The sequence below is a fragment of the Anolis sagrei genome, chromosome 12 (assembly GCF_037176765.1).
Source record: "Anolis sagrei isolate rAnoSag1 chromosome 12, rAnoSag1.mat, whole genome shotgun sequence".
In the NCBI taxonomy this organism is placed as follows: Eukaryota; Metazoa; Chordata; class Lepidosauria; order Squamata; family Dactyloidae; genus Anolis; species Anolis sagrei.
This window is the reverse complement of record NC_090032.1, coordinates 16469100-16490554: the sequence shown is the minus strand read 5'-3', so window position 1 is coordinate 16490554 and position 21455 is coordinate 16469100. Positions and strand designations below refer to the sequence as shown.

At 45.1% G+C, this 21455-nt stretch overlaps 1 protein-coding gene across 1 annotated transcript in view; it reads left to right on the top strand.

Moving 5' to 3' along the window:
• Positions 1 to 2694: 2694 nt before the first annotated feature.
• Positions 2695 to 21455, top strand: part of LOC132764410 (sodium/calcium exchanger 1-like) — an 88592-nt gene continuing 69831 nt past the window's right edge. Inside the window, exon 1 of the mRNA XM_060758416.2 lies at positions 2695 to 3089. The gene's annotated coding sequence lies outside the window, so the exon portion shown is untranslated. The remainder of the gene's footprint in view (positions 3090 to 21455) is intronic.

Below are 21455 nucleotides of genomic sequence, written 5' to 3'. Positions count from 1 at the left end.
GGATGGGAAGGGGAGGTATCCCTTTTGCACTTTATCTCCCCGTAAAAAGGAAAGCAAGACCTCCATCCTTCCCTTTTCATTCAACCCTTTCTCTTTCCCTTTCCCTTCTCCCTTCCCTTCCCGGGCTCACAATGAGCCTCTGAGCCATGTGCTGTGGAATGGGGATGGGGGAAGGGGAGGTATCCCTATTGCACTTTATCTCCCCTAAAAGGAAAGCAAGACCTCCATCCTTCCCTTTTCACTCAACCCTCATACAGGCTGGGTGGCCTTCTGTCGAGAGGGCTTTGATGGTGCATTAGCGTTGGATGGCCCTAACAGAATGGGGATGGCGGGGGAGGTATCCCTATTGCACTTTATCTCCCCCTAAAGGGAAAGCAAGACCTCCATCCTTCCCTTTTCATTCAACCCTTTCTCTTTCCCTTTCCCTTCCCTTCCCGGGCTCACAATGAGCGTCTGAGCCATGTGCTGTGGAATGGAGATGAGAGGAGGGGGAGGTATCCCTATTGCACTTTATCTCCCCCTAAAAGGAAAGCAAGACCTCCATCCTTCCCTTTTCATCCAACCCTCGTAGATACAGGCTGGGTGGCCTTCTGTCGAGAGGGCTTTGATGGTGCATTAGGTTTGGGTGGCCCTAATGGAATGAGGATGGGGGGGGGGGGAGTGTGGTCCTACTTTTGGCTGATGAGATAGAATTGTTGTAGTTGTTGTTGTTGTTTTGTGCTTTCAAGTCATGTCAGACCTAGGTTGACACTGAGCGAGGGCCGGGTAAATGACCGTGGAGGGCCGTATCCGGCCCCCGGGCCGTAGTTCGAGTACCCTTGCCCTAATGGAATGGGGGTGGGGGTGGGGGAGGTATCCCTTTTGCACTTTATCTCCCCCTAAAAGGAAAGCAAGACCTCCATCCTTCCCTTTTCATTCAACCCTTTCCCTTGCCCTTCTCCCTTCCCTTCCCAGGCTCACAATGAGCCTCTGAGCCATGTGCTGCCCTTTATCTTGCGCAGGGGTCCTCAAACTTTTTAAAGAGAGGGCCAGGTCGCAGTCCCTGTTGTTGTTGTTGTTGTTGTTGTTGTGTGTTTCAAGTCATATCAGACCTGAGTGAGGGCCGGGTAAATGACTGTGGAGGGCCGTATCCGGCCCCCGGGCCGTAGTTTGAGGACCCCTGCCCTAATGGAATAGGGATGGGGGGAAGGTATCCCTATTGCACTTTATCTCCATCCTTCCCTTTTCGCTCAACCCTCGTAGATACAGGCTGGGTGGCCTTCTGTCGAGAGGGCTTTGATGAGATAGGATTGTTGTTGTTGTTGTTGTTGTGTGCTTTCAAGTCATGTCAGACCTAGGTTGACACTGAGTGAGGGCCGGGTATATGACCGTGGAGGGCCGTATCCGGCCCCCGGGCCGTAGTTTGAGGACCCTTGCCCTAATGGAATGGGGATGGGAAGGGGAGGTATTCCTTTTGTACTTTATCTCCCCCTAAAAGGAAAGAAAGACCTCCATCCTTCCCTTTTCATTCAACCCTTTCTCTTTCCCTTTCCCTTCTCCCTTCTCTTCCCGGGCTCACAATGAGCCTCTGAGCCATGTGCTGTGGAATGGGGATGGTGGTGGTGGGCGGGTATCCCTATTGCACTTTATCTCCCCCTAAAAGGAAAGCAAGACCTCCATCCTTCCCGTTTCATTCAACCCTCGTAGATACAGGCTGGATGGCCTTCTGTCGAGAGGGCTTTGATGGTCCATTAGGGTTGGGTGGCCCTAATGGAATGGGGATGGGGGGGGGAGTGTGGGCCTGCTTTTGGCTGATGAGATAGGATTGTTGTTGTTGTTGTGTGCTTTCAAGTCATATCAGACCTGAACGAGGGCCGGGTAAATGACCGTGGAGGGCCGTATCTAGCCCCCGGGCCGTAGTTTGAGGACCCCTGCCCTAATGGAATAGGGATGGGAAGGGGAGGTATCCCTTTTGCACTTTATCTCCCCCTAAAAGGAAAGCAAGACCTCCATCCTTCCCTTTTCATTCAACCCTTTCCCTTTCCCTTCTCCCTTCCCTTCCTGGGCTCACAATGAGCCTCTGAGCCATGTGCTGCCCTTTATATTGCGCAGGGGTCCTCAAATTTTTTAAAGAGAGGGCCAGGTCGCAGTCCCTGTTGTTGTTGTTATTGTTGTTGTGTGCTTTCAAGTCATATCAGACCTGAGCGAGGGCCGGGTAAATGACCGTGGAGGGCCGTATTTGACCCCCGGGCTGTAGTTTGAGGACCCCTGCCCTAATGGAATGGGAATGGGGGGAAGGTATCCCTATTGCAGTTTATCTCCATCCTTCCCTTTTCGTTCAACCCTCGTAGATACAGGCTGGGTGGCCTTCTGTCGAGAGGGCTTTGATGAGATAGGATTGTTGTTGTTGCTGTTTCAAGTCATGTCAGACCTAGGTTGACACTGAGCGAGGGCCGGGTATATGACCGTGGAGGGCTGTATCCGGCCCCCGGGCCATAGTTTGAGGAAAGCAAGACCTCCATCCTTCCCTTTTCTATGAGAACCAAGGTCCTCCTGGGGATGCTGCAAAGAGGATGCTTGGAAAGAAGAGAAGAGGACCAAAGGGGGTCCTTTAAATAAAAGGAGGGAGTTGGAGAAGCAGAGTAACCCCCCCTGCTCCCCCCTGCTTCCCCCCCCCCCCCCCCGCCTGCTTCAATGCAGGAGCAGCACGCGGTCCTTTGCTTGCTTTGCTTGTTTCCCTCCCTCCTTTCCCCTCTCTCTTTCTCTCCCTCCCTCTCTTTCTCTCTCTCTCTCTCTCTTTCCCAGGGTGGAGCTAGCAGCATCTTCTCCAAAGCCAGAGCCTGGGCGCATCTGCCAGGGGAAAGAAGGGAGAGAGAGTGAGAGAGAGAAAGAGAAGAGAGGTTGGGGAAGACTCTTTTTTTGTGCCCCCCCTCAAAGAGATTTGCATCTCCCCCCACCATCTCTTTTCATGTTTTGCCGGAGGAAGGGGGCCCAAAGGGCGCCGGGAGAAGGAAAAGGAAGAGGAAAAGGAAGGGGACCAGGTATTGGAGGCAAGTGAAGACCCATCTGCATCCTCCTCCCAAGAAGAGAAGAGCAGGAAGACCCCCCAGGTGAGTAGCAAGGGGGGGTTTGCATCCTTAGAGAAGCCAGTCCTCTCATTCATTCTCTCCTGCTTTGCTCACTTGGGATTCAAAGACTTGCTTGCTCGGTTGGTTGTTGTGTCCAGTTCTGGGGCAACGCAATTGCAGGAGGAACCCAACATGATCCTAGGTTTGGAGATGGGAAGGCTTGGAGGAAATATAGGTTTGATATCAAAGGTTGGAATCAATTGGAAAGGATGCCCCAGAGAATAGGACACCATACAGCCCTGGGAAAGAGGTGTCCAGTTCTGGGGCAAAGCAATTGCAGGAGGAACCCAACATGATCCTAGATTTGGAGATGGGAAGGCTTGGAGGAAAGGTAGGCTTGATATCAAAGGTTGGAATCGATTGGAAAGGATGCCCCAGAGACTAGGACACCATACAGCCCTGGGAAGGAGATGCCACTCAAATTATGAAGAACTTCCTAGCTGGAAGAGCTCTTTGTTTATTTATTTAGGGCATTTCTACCCCGTCCTTCTCACCTCCAGGGATGGACTTCATGGAGGAACATGCTTCTCCTGCTGGTCATCTGCTGGGAGGGGCTGGATGGGGTCTTCCTTTATGGCCCTTGGGGTCTCTTACTGACTCTGGGAGTCAATCACCATCATCTTTGACAATAATCGTATTGGGGATGGGGATGATGGTGGAATCTCCTCCTCTGAAGGTTCTGATGTGCTTTGATGGTGTTGTCCTGCTGGTCATCTGATGGTCATCTGCTGGGAGGGGCTGGATGGGGTCTTCCTTTATGGCCCTTGGGGTCTCTTACTGACTCTGGGAGTCAATCACCATCATCTTTGACAATAATCGTATTGGGGATGGGGATGATGGTGGAATCTCCTCCTCTGAAGGTTCTGATGTGCTTTGATGGTGTTGTCCTGCTGGTCATCTGATGGTCACCTGCTGGGAGGGACTGGATGGGGTCTTCCTTTATGGCCCTTGGGGTCTCTTACTGACTCTGGGAGTCAATCACCATCATCTTTGACAATAATCGTATTGGGGATGGGGATGATGGTGGAATCTCCTCCTCTGAAGGTTCTGATGTGCTTTGATGGTGTCGTCCTATGGCAGACGATGGTTGGACTGGATGGTCTCTTCTCAACTCTGGGTGTCAATCACCATCATCTTTGATCATAGTAATAATAATGGTGGCAATGATGAAGGTGATGATGATGGAGTCAATCACCATAATGATAACGATAATAATAATAATAACAATAATAATAATAATAGTGATGGTGATGATGATGATGGGGTCTCCTCTGGGTGTCAATCACCATAATCTTTGATCATAGTAATAATGGTGACAATGATGATGATGATGATGATGGGGTCTCCTCTGTGAGTCAACTACCATCATCTTTAATAACGACAATAATAATAACAATAATAATAATAATAATAGTGATGGTGATGGTGATGATGGGGTCTCCTCCTCTGGGTGTCAATCACCATCATCTTTGATCATAGTAATAAATGGCGACAATGATGATGATGATGATGATGATGATGATGATGATGATGGAGTCTCCTCCTCTGGGAATCAATCACCATCATCTTTGATAATAATAATAATAATAATAATAATAATAATAATAATGGTGGTGATAATAATGATGATGATGGAGTCTTCTCCCCTGGGAGTCAATCATTAACATCTTTGATAATTTATTTATTTATTTATTTACTACACTTATATACCACCCTTCTCAGCCCGAAGGCGACTCAGGACGGTTTAATAATAATAATAATAATAATAATAATAATAATAATAATAGTGATGGGGATGATGGAGTCTCTTCCTCTGGGAGTCAATTACCATCATCTTTGATAACGATAATAGTAATAATAATAATAATAATAATAATAATAATAATAATGGTGGTGATGATGATAATGGAGTCTCCTCTTCTGGGAGTCAATTACCATCATCTTTGATAATGATAATAGTAATAGTAATAATAATGGTGGTGATGATGATGATGATGGAGTCTCCTCTGGGTGTCAATCACCATCATCTTTGATCATAATAATAATAATAATGGTGACAATGATGATGGTGATGATGATGATGGAGTTTCCTTCTCTGGGAGTCAATTACCATCATCTTTGATAACGATAATAATAATAATAATAATAATAATAATAATGGTGACGATGATTACGATGATGATGGAGTCTCCTCCTCTGTGAGTCAATCACCATCATCTTTGATAATGATAATGATGATGATGATAATAAAAATAATAATAATAATATTATAATGATGGTGGTGGTGGTGGTGGTGATGATGGAGTCTCCACCTCTGGGTGTCAATCACCATCATCTTTGATCATAATAATAATAATGGTGACAATGATGATGGTGATGATGATGATGGAGTTTCCTTCTCTGGGAATCAATTACCATCATCTTTGATAACGATAATAATAACAATAATAATAGTAGTAATAATAATGGTGACGATGATGATGGAGTCTCCTCCTCTGGGAGTCAATCACCATCATCTTTGATAATGATAATGATGATGATAATAATAAAAATAATAATAATATTATAATGATGGTGGTGGTGGTGGTGGTGATGATGATGGAGTCTCCTCCTCTGGTAGCCAATCATCATCATCTTTGATAACGATAATAATAATAATAATAATAATAATGGTGATGATGATGATGATGATGATGATGATGATGATGATGATGGAGTCTCCTCCTCTGGGAGTCAATCACCATCATCTTTGATAATGTTAATAATAATAATGATAATAATGGTGGTGATGATGATAATGATGATATTGATAATGATGGAGTCTCCTTCTCTGGGAGTCAATTACCATGATATTTGATAACGATAATAGTAATAATAGTAATAATAATGGTGGTGGTGATGATGATGATGATGATGATGGAGTCTCCTCCTCTGGGAGTCAATCACCATCATCTTTGATAACGATAATAATAATAATAATAATAATAATAATAATAATGGTGACGATGATGATGATGGAATCTGGGAACCAATCACCATCATCTTTGATAATGATAATGATAATAATAATAATAGTAATAATAATAATAATAATAATAATAATAGTGACGATGATGATGATGATGGAGTCTGGGAGCCAATCACCATCATCTTTGATAATGTTAATAATAATAGTGATAGTAATGGTGATGGCGATTATGATGATGATGATGATGATGCAGTCTCCTCCTCTGAGAGTCAATCACCATTATCTTTGATCATAATAATAAAGGTGGTGGTGACGATGATGATGATGGAATCTCCTTCTCTGAAGGTTTTGAATCAGAGCCTGGATGGCCATCTGTTGGGAGTGCTTTGATGGTGTCTTCCTATTGCAGGAGTGGGTTGGACTGGATAGTCTCTTCCCAACTCTTGGGAGTCAATCACCATCATCTTCGATAATAATAATAATAAAGGTGACGATGATGATGATTGAGTCTTCTCCTCTGGAGGTTTTGAAGCGGAGGCTGGATGGCCATCTGTCGGGAGTGCTTTGATGGTGTCTTCCTATGGCAGAAAGGGGTTGGATTGGGTGGTCTCTTCCCAACTCTGGAAGTCAATCACCATCATCTTTTATAATAATAATAATAATAATAATAATAATAATAATGGTGGTGGTGATGATGATGATGATGATGATGATGATGAAGTCTGATCCTCTGGGAGTCAATCACCATCATCTTTGATAATTATAATAATAATGGTGATGGCGACGACGACGACGATGATGATGGAGTCTCCCCCTTTGGAGGTTTTGAAGCAGAGGCTGGATGGCCATCTGTCGGGAGTGCTTTGATGGTGTTCTGTTCTCCTATGGCAGAAGTAGATTAGACTGGGTGATCTCTTCCCAACTTTGGGAGTCAATCACCATCATCTTTGATAATAGTAATAATAGTGATGATTATGACAATAATGATTAAGTCACCTCCTCTGGAGGTTTTGAAGCAGAGACTGGATGGCCATCTGTCAGGAGTGCTTTGATGGTGTCCTCCTATGGCAGAAGTAGGTCAGACTTCTCCCAACTTTGGGAGTCAATCACCATCATCTTTGATAATAGTAATAATAGTGATGATTATGACAATAATGATTGAGTCACCTCCTCTGGAGGTTTTGAAGCAGAGACTGGATGGCCATCTGTCGGGAGTGCTTTGATGGTGATGATGATGATGATGATGATGAGTGAGTCTCCTCTGAAGCAGAGTCCGGATGGCTATCTCTCAGGTGGGTTTTGATGGTGTCTTCCTGCATGGAAGAAGGGGGTTGGAATGGATGGTACCTAGATTACTCCGTTCCAAGTCTATGATTCTGTTATTCACCGACGGGATGGCCATCTGGTGGAAGGTCTTTGATGGTGATGATGATGATGACGATGATGAGTGAGTCTCCTCTGAATCAGAGTCTGGATGGCTATCTCTCAGGTGGGTTTTGATGGTGTCTTCCTGCATGGCAGAAGGGGGTTGGGATGGATGGTCCCTAGACTCCTCCGTTCCAAGTCTATGATTCTGTTATTCACCGACGGGATGGCCATCTGTTGGGAGGTCTTTGATGGTGATGATGATGATGACGATGATGAGTGAGTCTCCTCTGAAGCAGAGTCTGGATGGCTATCTCTCAGGTGGGTTTTGATGGTGCATGGAAGAAGAGGGTTGGGATGGATGGTCCCTAGACTCCTCCGTTCCATGTCTATGATTCTGTTATTCACCGACGGGATGGCCATCTGTTGGGAGGTCTTTGATGGTGATGGTGATGATGATGATGATGAGTGAAGCAGAGTCTGGATGGCTATCTCTCAGGTGGGTTTTGATGGTGTCTTCCTGCATGCAAGAAGAGGGTTGGAATGGATGTTACCTAGACTCCTCCGTTCCAAGTCTATGATTCTGTTATTCACCGACGGGATGGCCATCTGTTGGGAGGTCTTTGATGGTGATGGTGATGATGATGATGATGAGTGAGTCTCCTCCTCTGAAGCAGAGTCTGGACGGCTATCTCTCAGGTGGGTTTTGATGGTGCATGGAAGAAGAGGGTTGGGATGGATGGTCCCTAGACTCCTCCGTTCCAAGTCTATGATTCTGTTATTCACCGACGGGATGGCCATCTGTTGGGAGGTCTTTGATGGTGCCCTTCTTTATGGCAGAATGGGGTTGGATTGGGTGGTCCTGGAGGGGTCTCTTTGGACTCTAGTGGCCCCATTGGCCCCATTTCTTCCTCATTCAGACCCTCCTTTGCAGATTTCTGTCTTCTTCTGGATGATTCCTGCATCTCTCCTCTGCTCTCCAAGAATCAATTCTCGACAAACACAAACACAACAGGCGCAAATCCATTTTATTCAGGGAGGTGTTTACGGCAGGAGGAGGTCCGTCCGAGCGAGCCAGGGAGGCGTTGCAGGGTATTTGGTTTATTTTTGTACTTTGGAAGAGTTTGGATGGATTTTAATGGAGTGGTTTGTTTAATTCTCGTTGAATATTTGTACGTTGTGTGTTCTAAATTGCTTTTTTTAATGTTGTGAAGTTAAGAAACAGGATGATGATGATGATGATGCGGCCAGAGGATCTTTGAATGCAAGGGTTTTAACCAGGGAGGGTCCTTCTTCCCTTCTCAGTGCAAGAGGAAATACATAATGCTAATATAATAATAATAATATAAATTAATAACAATTAATTATTATTAATAAAAATAGTAATTAATAATAATTACTATTTTAATAATTATTTAATAACTATTTTAACAACTATTAAAAATATTGTTATTATAATATATTATATTATTATTATAATATATAATATTATTATTATATTATTATTATAATAATGTATAATATTATTAATAATATATAATTATATATTATATATAATATAATATTATTATATCATATTAGATATTATTAATAATATATAATATTAATTATTATATTATTATTATATATTATAATAATATATATAATTATTTAATAACTATTTAAACGATTATTAAAATATTATTATAACATATTATTATTATATATTATATTATTATATTATTATTAAAATATATTATATTATTAATATTATAATATATTATATTATTATTATTAAAATAATTACTAATAATTAATAAATAGTAATTATGAATAACTAATAAATAACAATAAATAAATACTAAATTAATAATAAGAAATAATACTAATACTACTCTTAATAAATAATAATTACTAATAAATAATAATTACTAATAATTAATAAATAGTAATTATGAGTAATTAATACATAACAATAAATAAATACTAAATTAATAATAAAAAATAATACTAATACTACTCTTAATAAATAATAATTACTAATAATTACTAATAATTAATACATAGTAATTATTAGTAATTAATACATAACAATAAATAAATACTAAATTAGTAATAAGAAATAATACTAATACTAGTCTTAGTAAATAATAATTACTAATTATTACTAATTATTTATTATTATTATTATTATTATCATTATTATTATTAACTTTATTTGTACCCCGCTAGCATCTCCCGAAGAACTCGATGTGGCTTACAAAGGCCAAGGCCTCAATAAAACAATAGCATAACAAATTACTAATCATTACTATTCAAAATTACTAGTTATTAATGATTAGTAATGATTAGTAAATCATTACTAATCATTAATAACTAGTAATTTTGAATAATTAATAAATAACAATAAATAAATACTAAATTAATAATAAGAAATAATAATAATAACAATATTATTATTATTATTATTATTATTATTATAATTCAATAGGGTGCTTTCATTTTGCTTTCCTGGCATGGCTGCGAGTTGGTCTGGATGGCCCTTGGGATCTCTTCCAACTCTATATTTCTGCGATTCTTTCATTAATATTACCATCCCCATCCTTCCTCCTCTCCTTTTGCTTGGAAGTATGTGAAATTGGCACTGCGCATGGAGTGTGAGTGTCAGCGCGCTGTCGTCCGATTGGCCTTGGCAGCATACTAAACACATCATGTTGGCATCGCTATGTCGGCACACAATGCCTTTGGATCTGTGCTGGGCCAGCCCGCAAGCGAGACCTCGCTCACCGTTTTGCAGATAATACTTTACGGGATAACACACGGCCAAAGCAAATGGGTTGCTGTGAGTTTTCCGGGGCTGTCTGCCCATGTTGCAGCAGCATTCCCTCCTGACATTTCGCCCACATCTATGGCAGATGCCTCAGAGGTTGTGAGGTATATTGGAAACGAGACAAGGGAGGTTTATATATCTGTGGAATGTCCAGGGTGGGAGAAAGAACTCTTGTCTGTTGGAGGTTGGTGTGAGTGTTTCAAATGGCCACCTTCATTAGCATTGAATGGCCTTGCAGCTTCAAAACCTGCCTGGGGGAATCCTTTGTTGGGAGGTGTTAGCTGGCACTTGGAAACTGGGAAAGTGGGGTTTATAATGTCCAGGGTGGGAGAAAGAACTCTTGCCTGCTGGAGTCAGGTGTGAATGTTGCAATTAATCACCTTGATTAGCATTGCAAAGCCTTGCTTCAAGATCTGGCTGCTTCCTGCCTGGGGGTATCCTTTGTTGGGAGGTGTTAACTGGCCCACATCTATGGCAGGCATCCTCAGAGGTTGGGAGGTCTGTTGGAAACGAGGCCAAAGCAAACTCCACATGGCATGCGTCGTCGGGATGGAGGTTTATCAAAGGCCCGCTGCGTTCAAACGGATGCACATCCAGTTCGATGGTTTATTGATCATGCATCTCAATCTCTGATGTAAACAGTCTTTGGTGGTTTCCTCCATTCTTGGATTCCCTTGAATGTTTGGTCTGCCTTGAAGCTCTGTATGTTACTCTATAGCCCAGTCTTTCTCAATCTGGGGTTGGGACCCCGGGGGGGGGGGGGGGGGGGCGTGAGGGGGGTGTCAGAGGGGTCACCATCAGAAGACACAGTATTTTCTGTTTGTCAAGGGGGTTCTGTGTGGAAAGTTTGGCCCAATTCTATCGTTGGTGGGGTTCAGAATGCTCTTGGATTTTAGGTGAACTATAAATCCCAGCAACTACAAATGTCAAGGTCTATTCTCCCCAACCTCCACCAGTGTTCACATTTGATTATATTGAGCATTTGTACCATGTTTGGTCCTGATCCATCATTGTTTGAGTCCAGAGTGTTCTCTCGATGTAGGTGAACTACAACTCCCAAACTCAAGGTCAATACCCACAAAACCCTTCCAGTATTTTCTGTTAGTCATGGGAGTTCTGTGTGCCAAGTTTGGTTCAATTCCATCGTTGGTAGAGTTCAGAATGCTCTTGGATTGTGGGTGAACTACAAATCCCAGCAACTACAACTCCAAAATGTCAAGGCCTATTTCCCCGAAACTCCACCAGTGTTCACATTTGGCCATATTGAGTATTTGTGTCAAGTTTGGTCCGGATTTATCATTGTCTGAGTCCACAGTGCTCTCTGAATGTAGGTGAACTACAACTCCCAAACTCAAGGTCAATGCCAACAAACCCTTCCAGTGGGTTGTTGTAGGTTTTTCCGTGCTATATGGCCATGTTCTAGAGGGATTTTCTCCTGACGTTTCGCCTGTATCTATGGCAAGCATCCTCACTACTTCTGAGGATGCTTGCCATAGATGCAGGCGAAACATCAGGAGAAAATCCCTCTAGAACATGGCCATATAGCACGGAAAAACCTACAACAACCCAGTGATTCTGACCATGAAAGCGTTCGACAATACATTAAACCCTTCCATTAAACCCTTTTCTGTTGGTCTTGGGAGTTCTGTGTGCCAAGTTTGGTTCGATTCCATTATTGGTGGGGTTCAGAATGCTCTTGGATTGTGGGTGAACTACAAATCCCAGCAACTACAACTCACAAATGCCAAGGCCTATTTCCCCCAAACTCCACCAGTGTTCACATTGGGCATATTGAGTATTTGTGTCAAGTTTAGTCCAGATTTATCATTGTCTGACTCCACAATGCTCTCTGAATGTAGGTGAACTACAACTCCCAAACTCAAAATCAATGCCCACCAAATGCTTCCAGTATTTTCTGTTGGTCTTGGGAGTTATGTGTGCCAAGTTTGGTTCAATTCCATTGTTAGGGGAGTTGTATGTGAGCTATAAATCCCAGAAACTACAACTCCCAAATGCCAAAATCAATCCCTCTTTAACCCTACAAGTATTCATATTTTGGCATATTGGCAATTTGGTCCAGATTTATAATTGTCTGAGTCCACAGTGCTCTCTGGATGTAGGTGAACTACAGCTCCCAAACTCAAGGTCAATGCCAACAAACCCTTCCAGTATTTTCGATTCCATTGTTGTTGAGGTTCAGAATCATAGAATCATAGAATCATAGAATCAAAGAGTTGGAAGAGACCTCCTGGGCCGGAGTGTAGGTGAACTATAAATCCCAGCAGCTACACCTCCCAAATGTCAAGGTCTATTTCCCCCAAACTCCACAGTGTTCACATTTGGGCATATTGAGTATTTGTATCAAGTTTAGTCCAGATTTATCATTGTCTGAGTCCACAGTGCTCTCTGGATGAAGGTGAACTACAACTCCCAAACTCAAGGTCAATGCCAACAAACCCTTCCAGTATTTTCTGTTGGTCATGGGAGCTCTGTGTGCTAAGTTTGGTTATATTGAGTATCCATGCCAAGTTTGGTCCAGACCCATCATTGTCTGAGTTCACAGTGCTCTCTGGATGTAGGTGAACTACAACTCCCAAACTCAAGCTCAATGCTAACAAACCCTTCCAGTATTTTCTGTTGGTCATGGGAGTTCTGTGTGCCAAGTTTGGTTCAGTTGCATTGTTGGTGGGGTTCAGAATGCTCTTGGATTGTGGGTGAACTACAAATCCCAGGAACAACAACTCCCAAATGACAAAATCCACCCCTTCCCCAACCCCACCAGTATGGTGTATATGTGCCAAATTTGGTCCAGGGAATGAAAATACATCCTGCATATCAGATATTTACATGACGATTCATACAATAGCAAAATTACAAGGTAGCAACACAAATAGTGTTATGGTTGTGGGTCACCACAATATGAGGAGCTGTATTAAGGGGTCTCAGCCTTAGGAAGGTAGAGAACCACTACTTTAACCCATAACATGACAGGTATGTGTCCCATGTTGACATTGATGGCATGACTTCGAAGGAGTCAGGATGAAGGGACAGTCGAGATGCTGCATGTATAAACAAAGGATGGTTTCGAAGGGTCAATAGAGATCTCGGCCGTGCCTGGTGCTTCGGTGCAAGCTAAACCCACGTGTCCTGGGGCGGGATGGAGGGAAGCATTGCTGGCCTTGCCCCAGCCAGTGGCGTCCCTGCCAAGGCTTTCTCGTTCTGCCAAGGGACCCTGGGCATATGTCCCTTCCCTCGCTCCCGGAAGACTTCTCGGGATGCCAACGCCTGGCACGGGATTGCCTGCTCATGCCCCCTTTGGCACAGGAGACTGTCAGAGCCTCGGTTGGACAAGAACCAGAGCAGCGTTGTGGGAAGAGGACAATGATACGCGCATTACGATACAAACAGCAGGTTACAACGGAACGGGACTGATATTCTGCAGGCATATGCGATGCACAATCTATTTCCATAGTCAAGTAGCTGTCCCCTGCCAGGCGTTGCTGTGGCCCAGTCTGATGATTTGGAAAACAATGAGAAAGTGTTGATTTGTAATATATGTAATTTCTTTCTGCTTGTGGGTAAACAGTATTTCTTGCTGTTTCTTTGTCAGTGTTGATGTGGAGAGAGTCTGGTTTGCCTACTCTGGAACATGCAACATATCATTGTCCTTCTTTAGGGGTCCCTTTCAAATCTATGATACTATATCTCTGTGTGTGTGAATCATATCAATCTATATCTATATCTATGGCTGGATGGCTCTTTGTCAGGAGGGTTTTGATTACGTTTTCTTGCCCTGGTGGAATGCATGGCCTTAAGTATTTTCTGTTGGTCATCGGGGTTCTGTGTGGGAAGTTTGCCCCAATCTTATCGTTGATGACGTTCAGAATGCTCTTTGATTATAGGTGAACTATAAATCCCAGTAACTACAACTCCAAAATGTCAAGGTCTATTGTCCCCAAACTCCATCTGTGTTCATATTTGGGCATATGAAATATTTGTGCCAAGTTTGGTCCAGATCCAACATTGTTTGAGTCCATGGTAGTCTCTGGATGTAAGTGAACTACAACTCCCAAACTCAAGGACAATGCTCAACAAACTCTTCTAGTGTTTTCTGTTGGTCATGGGAGTCCTGGGTGCCAAGTTTGATTCAGTTTCAACATTGGTGGAGTTCAGAATGCTCTTTGATTGTAGGTGAACTATAAACCCCAGTAACTACAACTCCCAAATATCAAGGTCTACTTTCCCCAAACTCCATCTGTGTTCCCCCAAACTCCACCTGTGTTCATATTTGGGCATATGAAATATTCGTGCCAAGTTTGGTCCAGATCCATCATTGTTTGAGTCCACAGCGCTCTCTGGATGTAGGTGAACTACAACTCCCAAACTCAAGGTCAATGCTCACCAACCCTTCTAGTGTTTTTTGTTGGGAGTCCTGGGTGCCAAGTTTGATTCAGTTTCAACATTGGTGGAGTTCAGAATGCTCTTTGATTGTAGGTGAACTATAAATTCCAAATATCAAGGGCTATTTTCCCCAAACTCCATCTGTGTTCATATTTGGGCATATGGAATATTCGTGCCAAGTTTGGTCTATATCCATTGTTTGAATCCACAGTGCTCTCTGTAGGTGAACTACAACTCCCAAACTCAAGACCAATGCCCACCAAACCCTTCTAGTGTTTTCTGTCAGTCATGGGAGTCCTGTTTGCCAAGTTTGGTTCAATTTCATCATTGGTGGAGTTCAGACTGCTCTTTGATTATAAGTGAACTATAAAGCCCAGTAACTACCACTCCCAAATATCAAGGCCTATTCCCCCCCAACTCCATCTGTGTTCATATTTGGGTATATGGAGTATTTGTGCCAAGTTTGGTCCATATCCATCGTTTGAATCCGCAGTGCTCTCTGGATGTAGGTGAACTACAACTCCCAAACTCAAGATCAGTGCTCACCAAACCCTTCTAGTGTTTTCTGTTGGTCATGGTAACTGTAATTTTGCTACTGTTATGAATCGTCATGTAAATATCTGATATTTTCATTCACTGGATCAAATTTGGCAGAAATATCTCTGCAGGCTCTTCCTCACTGGCGCGCCTTTAAGTTGAATCACTGGTGTGAGCCTCCCTCCAGCCTTGCATGCTCTTCCTCAACGGCGCATGCGCACCATGCTGCGTTGCCTGCTCTCCTCTCCCTGCTTCTGAACCCCACCAAGGATAGAATGGGGCCAAACCTCCCACACAGAACCCCCATGCCTTTAAGTGAATCACTGGTGCGAGCCTCCCTCCAGCCTTGCATGCTCTTCCTCAACGGCGCATGCGCACCATGCTGCGTTGCCTGCTCTCCTCTCCCTGCTTCTGAACCCCACCAAGGATAGAATGGGGCCAAACCTCCCACACAGAGCCCCCATGCCTTTAAGTGAATCACTGGTGCGAGCCTCCCTCCAGCCTTGCATGCCCTTCCTCACTGGCACATGCGCACCATGCTGACATGCCTGCTCTCCTTTCCCTGCTTCTGAACCCCAACAAGGATAGAATTGGGTCAAACCTCCCACACCTTGAAGTGAATAACTGGTGCGAGCCTCCCTCCAGCCTTGCACACTCTTCCTTACTGGCGCATGCGCACCATGCTGCCATGCCTACTCTCTTCTCCCTGCTTCTGAACCCCACCAACGATAGAATTGTGCCAAACCTCCTACACAGAAATCCCATGCCTTGAAGTGAATCATTGGTGCGAGCCTCCCTCCAGCCTTGCACGCTCTTCCTCATTGGCACATGCGCACCATGCTGACATGCCTGCTCTCCTTTCCCTGCTTCTGAACCCCACCAACAATAGAATTGGGCCAAACCTCCTACACAGAAACCCCATGCCTTGAAGGGAATCACTGGTGTGAGCCTCCCTCCAGCCTTGCATGCTCTTCCTCACCGGCGCATGCACACCATGCTGCCATGCCTGCTCTCCTCTCTCTGCTTCTGAACCCCACAATGATAGAATTGGGCAAACCTCCCACACAGAACCTCCATGTCTTGAAGTGAATCACTGGTGCGAGCCTTCCTCCAGCCTTGCATGCTCTTCCTCACTGGCGCATGTGCACCACGCTGCCATGCCTGCTCTCCTCTCCCTGCTTCTGAACCCCACCAATGATAGAATTGGGCCAAACCTCCCACACAGAACCCCATGCCTTGAAATGAATCACTGGTGCAAGCCTCCCTCCAGCCTTGCACACTCTTTCTCACCGGCGCATGCGCACCACACTGCCATGCCTGCTCTCCTCTCCCTGCATCTGAACCCCACCAACGATAGAATTGGGCAAACCTCCCACACAGAACCTCCATGTCTTGAAGTGAATCACTGGTGCGAGCCTTCCTCCAGCCTTGCACACTCTTCCTCACTGGCGCATGCGCACTATGCTGCCATGCCTGCTCTCTTCTCCCTGTTTCTGAACCCCACCAATGATAGAATTGGGCCAAACCTCCCACACAGACCTTCCATGTCTTGAAGTGAATCACTGGTGCGAGCCTCCCTCCAGCCTTGCATGCTCTTCCTCACCGGCGCATGCGCACCACACTGCCATGCCTGCTCTCCTCTCCCTGCGTCTGAACCCCACCAATGATAGAATTGGGCCAAACCTCCTACACAGAAACCTCATGCCTTGAAGGGAATCACTGGTGTGAGCCTCCCTCCAGCCTTGCATGCTCTTCCTCACCAGCGCATGCGCACCACACTGCCATGCCTGCTCTCCTCTCCCTGCGTCTGAACCCCACCAACGATAGAATTGGGCCAAACCTCCCACACAGAAGTGAATCACTGGTGAGAGCTTCCCTCTTGCCTTGCACGCTCTTCCTCACTGGCGCATGCGCACAATGCTGACATGCCTGCTCTCCTTTCCCTGTTTCTGAACCCTACCAACGATAGAATTGGGACAAACCTCTCACACAGAAGTGAATCACTGGTGCGAGCTTTCCTCCAGCCTTGCACGCTCTTCCTCACTGGCGCATGCGCATCATGCTACCATGCCTGCTCCCCTCTCCCTGCTTCTGAACCCCATCAATGATAGAATTGGGCCAAACTTCCCACACAGCACCCCCACTGACCAACAGAAAATACTGTGTTTTCTGAGGGTCTTTGGTGACCCTCCTGACACCCCCTCACGACCCCCCCAGGGGCCGCGACCCCCAGGTTGAGAAACACTGCCTTAAAACATATCCCCTTAAAACGCAGTCCTCCTGGTTAAGTTGCTTTTTGCAGCTTTCACACCCAAACATTGTGAGATATGTAACGGGGGAGAAGATCCTTGCTGCGGCTGGCTGTTAGTCGTGCATGGGTGCACCTTGCACATGGTCGGCCTTTCCCAGCCACGCATTTTTGGAAAGGCTGCCTTGTTAGCGGCGTTTCAGCCCCGCTACCCTTTTCTGTTCCGTCGCCCATGTGACCCTCAACCATTCGCTGCCGAGAGAGAATGCGAGAGCGCTGATTTATCGCCAAGTTCATGCGGATGGAAAAGACGAGCCTTTCCAAAACCATAGTGGACGTTTTCCCCCTTTATGTCAACCTGATGCCCGCTATCCGGCGCTCCCCTTGCCTTGGTACACAGCTTTGCCCCAATCCTGCCTTGTGCTTTGGTGTTTCAGCTTCCCAATGGACCGAGTGCCTCTGTTTTCTCACTATCTGGGTATATCGGAGGCTGTGCATCCCCATTGCACACGTAATAAAACGGACACTGCACGTTTGGTGAGACACCCTGAGTGCCAGCAGGCTTCCTGAATCCGATAAACAGGGATAAACAGATGCAAATTCAAGAGGGATGCTTACGAGTCAGGAACCAAAGCAGGAGAGGCAGTGCAGCAAATTGGAAGTCCAAATTCCTGTTCCATCGACTGCCAAAAGACTTCTGCTTAGGTTGCTTTTCCTTTTTTTAATATCAAGCTGTACACAGATGCAGTGCAACCTATTTCAATGATGGATTGCCACTCCTGAAGGTTCACTGTTGTTGTTTGTTTCCGAGTGAATTCCAGCACGCTTAGACTGCGGGATGCATCCCTAGGCTGAAGAACGAGCACACTTGTTCGTTACCTTTACAATGGTTCTCAACCTATTATTATTATATTATTATAACTTTATTTGTACCCCGCTAGCATCTCCCGAAGGACTCGATGCGGCTTACATAGGACAAGGCCTCAAAACACAACACAACACAACAATACAATACCTAAAGCAAATTAAAAACAGTTAAGCAGAATAAACAATAAACAATACATCGAGACACTATAAAACTGGGCCGGGCCATAGTAATGGGTACAAGATTAAAAGTGCTGATGTGGCAAAAGGTATGTAGGATTATAAGTAAGTGCAGTGTGCGGTGTGCAGCGGTCTTAGATTCTACTAAAGTGCTTCCAGGACTTGGTATTGGAGATTCCTAATCTGAGAAGGCACATCGGAACAGCCAGGTATTCAAGTTCTTTCTGAAGACTGCCAGTGTAGGGGCCTGTCTAAGATCTCTTGGGGGGGGCATTCCAGAGTCGGGGGGCCACCACAGAAAAGGCCCTGTCTCGAGTCCCCACCAAGCGCGCTTGCGACGCGGGTGTGATCACGAGCAGGGCCTCTCCAGATGACCGAAGTGAACATGTGGGTTCGTAGATGGAGATGCAGTCACGCAGGTAGGGTGGTCCCAAATCGTTCAGGGCTTTGTAGGTAAGCACCTGCACCTTAAATTGGGCTCGGAAAATAAACGGCAGCCAGTGGAGCTCCTCGAACAGGAGGGTTGACCTCTCTCTGTAAGGAGCCCCGGTTAACATCCTGGCTGCTGCCCGTTGGACCAGTTGGAATTTCTGAGCCGTTTTCGAGGGCAGCCCTACGTAGAGTGCATTGCAGTAATCCAATCTAGAGGTGACCAAGGCATGGACCACCCCGGCCAGATCAGCCTTCGCGAGGTACGGTCGCAGCTGGCGCACGAGTCTCAGTTGTGCAAAGGCCCTCCCGGACACCGCCGACGCCTGAGCCTCAAGTGTGAGCGATGAGTCTAAGACAACTCCCAAACTGCGGACCTGTGGCTTCAGGGGGAGTGTAACCCCGTCCAGCACAGGTTGCCACCCTATACCCCGATCCGGTTTGCGATCGACCAGGAGGACCTCTGACTTCTCAGGATTGATCAGCTTGTTCCTCCTCATCCAGATAGACACAGCGGCCAGGCACTCGTCCAGCACCCGAGAGGCCTCCTTGGAGTTAGGTGGAAAAGAGTAGTAGAGTTGTGTGTCATCTGCGTAGAGATGGCACCCAACTCCAAAACTCCGGATGACCTCTCCCAGCGGTTTCATGTAGATGTTAAAAAGCATGGGAGACAGAATAGAGCCTTGCGGGACCCCACAGGTCAAAGGCCAGGGGTCCGAGCAGACATCTCCCAGCTTCACCATCTGGGTTCGTCCCTCCAGGAAGGACCGGAGCCGCAACAAAACTGTGCCCCCGAGACCCTAGGGGTCGGTCCGCTGTAGTCCAGCCGTTCCAGTTTCTCCACACCTCCGAGTCAACTGGGTCAACTCCGGTTCTGGTCACCTAGCTTTCAGGTCTGGATCAATAGCAATTCCAAGTTACTGGGTGTTTGGGCCCATAACCAGACTGTCAGAGATTGACGCTGCCCAGCGGAAAGAATGCTAGATCGAACAGACTCTGAGTTGCAAGTAAGGACTCTGCAAGCTTTGAGTTACAAAAGAAAACTAAGTTTTACTAAGCACACACAGCAAACACATCTTTCTGTAGCGAGCGGCATTCAGGAAGAGAACTAGTCAAAAACCGAAAGCCAAAACACTTCTTCACATCTGCTTATCTTCTCTTGCTTGAAGCTGGCAACTCCCTTCAGTTCTCACCAGAACAAAGCTTATCTTCCTTTCTCAAGTTCACTTAATCACAGCTTCAATTCTAAACATTTCTGCACAGCATTTTCAGTTCACAGTGGCATCCATATTTGCAATACATAGAAGCACATTTAAAACACATACATAACTCAATTAATACTGACAAGGACCCCTGAAGGGATCATGCAGGAGTGTCAGAGGGGGTCACTAAAGACCACCAGAAAACACAGTATTTTCTGTTGGTCATGGGGTTTCTATGTGGGAAGTTTGGCCCAATTCTGTTATTGGTGGGGTTTAGAATACTCTTTGATTGTAGGTGAGCTATAAATCCCAGCAGCTACAACTCCCAAATATCACTCTATTTCCCCCAAACTCCATCAGTGTTTACATGTGGGCATATTGAGCATTCGTTCCATGTTTGGTCCAGGCCCATCATTGTCTGAGTCCACACTGCTCTCTGGATGTAGGTGAACTACAACTCCCAAACTCAAGGTCAATGCCTACCAAACCCTTCCAGTATTTTCTATTGGCCATGGGAGTTCTGTGTGCCAAGGTAGTTTAATTCCATCATTGGTCGAGTTCAGAATGTTCTTTGATTGTAGGTGAACTATAAATCCCCCCAACTCTACCAGTATTCAAATTTGGGCGTATCGGTATTTGGTCCAGTGAATAAAAATGCATTCTGAGTATCAGATATTTACATTATGATTCATAACAGTAGCAAAATTATAGTTATGAGTAGGAATGGAAATAATTTTATGGTTGGGGGGTCACCACAACATGAGGAAATGTATGAAGGGGTCGCAGCATTAGGGAGCTTGAGAACCACTGCTATAGAGGTTTTCCTTTTCCCCCAGCAAAGCTGTAAGAAGTGAAGCTTTTTACAGGTGGGACAGAGAAAGCCCACATGCCCTGATGTAAGGCTCCAAACTGTGAGTGTGCTGGTACAGCTGTACCAGAAGCCTAAATTTCCTTTCTATGCATGTGTTTGTTTTGGCCATGCATTTTGCAGTTGGGTTGTTCCTTCCAGACTGCAGCCATAGGGCCAACCACCAGCCTATCATCGTTAAGTTCTTTAGCTCCGCCCCTTTCCCCAGGGTTCTGGGAGGGAAAAGAAAGTTTTTAGTTCAGTCTTACAGTTTGGAAGCTCAGTTACAGGACGTGAGAGCTTTCCCACCTGTAGAGAAGCTCCATTTCTTACAAAGCTCTGGGGGGAAATAGTCCCAAAGTTTCTGGGGAAGACAGGGGAAGACAGCCCTAAAGCTTCTGAAGAAAACAGTTTTACAGATCCAAAGGTCTCCAGCTGGAAAATCTCTAAAATTCTGGCCAGCAAGGTTTACTCAGGTACCCAAAAAGCAGATTGGAA